Source organism: Schistocerca gregaria, chromosome X (genome assembly GCF_023897955.1).
Source record: "Schistocerca gregaria isolate iqSchGreg1 chromosome X, iqSchGreg1.2, whole genome shotgun sequence".
Classification (NCBI taxonomy): Eukaryota; Metazoa; Arthropoda; class Insecta; order Orthoptera; family Acrididae; genus Schistocerca; species Schistocerca gregaria.
The window spans coordinates 838,447,491-838,448,823 of NC_064931.1; the positions used below are offsets into that span (position 1 = coordinate 838,447,491).

At 35.9% G+C, this 1,333-nt stretch overlaps 1 non-coding gene across 1 annotated transcript; it reads left to right on the forward strand.

Moving 5' to 3' along the window:
- The first annotated feature begins 424 nt into the window (after window positions 1-424).
- On the forward strand, window positions 425-499 carry Trnas-cga (transfer RNA serine (anticodon CGA)). The gene has a single exon. It is a non-coding gene; the product is annotated as a tRNA-Ser (tRNA).
- Window positions 500-1,333: the final 834 nt, after the last annotated feature.

The window sequence follows — 1,333 nt, forward strand, 5'->3', positions numbered from 1 at the left end:
CTAAAATGGCTTCAATAAGAACCTCTACTGGATCAGTAGGTTGACAGTGATTAACACAGGGATGATCCGCAGCAAAATGAATTCGTGTCCTCTAGCATTCCAAGTGAAGACATTATTTATTGGTAACGAGCGAACTCAGTGGAGTAGAGCATCACCACCTCGTATTAGAGTTCGGGTATGCCGTATCATGCAAAGTCCACCTGGACTAGCAGCAAGTATACATCTTTTGTATTCGAGAATCCAGCCGGATGTTCGCGTCATTATCGCACGACAGCCTAGGCTGTGGCTAAGCCATGTCTCCGCAATATCCTTTCTTTCAGGAGTGCTAGTTCTGCATTGGTTCGCAGGAGAGCTTCCGTAAAGTTTGGAAGGTAGGAGACGAGGTACTGGCAGAAGTAAAGCTGTGGGTACCGGGCGTGAGTCGTGCTTCGGTAGCTCAGTTGGTAGAGCACTTGCCCGCGAAAGGCAAAGGTCCCGAGTTCGAGTCTCGGTCGGGCACACAGTTTTAATCTGCCAGGAAGTTTCATATCAGCGCACACTCCGCTGCAGAGTGAAAATCTCATTCTGGACCTCTTATTCCCTTTTCTACCATAATAATTATGTAGAAATCATGTAATACTTCTAGTGGTTGTCCTGTTATTTTCAACACAGCACCCCAAGAGAAAATGGGTCCTTTAAAATACCAAGATGGTTCAAAATTGTATGTTTTAAATCAAGTTTTTCTTAAATTTTTAAAACATCTTTTAACAATATTACATCATTTTTAAGATACAGATAATGATATCCACCATGATTTTATATAATTATTTTTTCCAAACCAATGTTTACAGTCTTCATCACTGTCATTCAATTTATTGTAAAATTGTTCTTTTTCTGGTAATTGTGTCTCTTCAAATTTCTTCATAGTATCCATGTAATCTTATGGATACACCTTTTCTGATCACTAAATCAATTAATTCTGTTTTGAAAAAGTTCTTAATATTTTTCATTTGATATCTCTCTTAAAATTTCATGAAAATTTGTCAAGTGAAGAAGCCATCAATTTAAATCTACCAAAAAATCTCATTTTGAATCTTTCTGGCCTTTTACAAAAATTAATATGTCAGTCTTCATTGTTGGGAATTAAATCTGTCTGTTTCTTATCATTCGCTAATTCTTTCAGAGATGGAAGAATATAATCATTTTACTTTTAACTGGTAAGTTTTTGCTACATTTCATTTTTTATGTTTTTAACTTTGTTAAATTCTAGATGGTTTGACACAAACCTAATACAAATTTTGCCTTACAAGTGAAATATGAAAATAAAAAGTGTGCAACAAATGATAAGAAATAA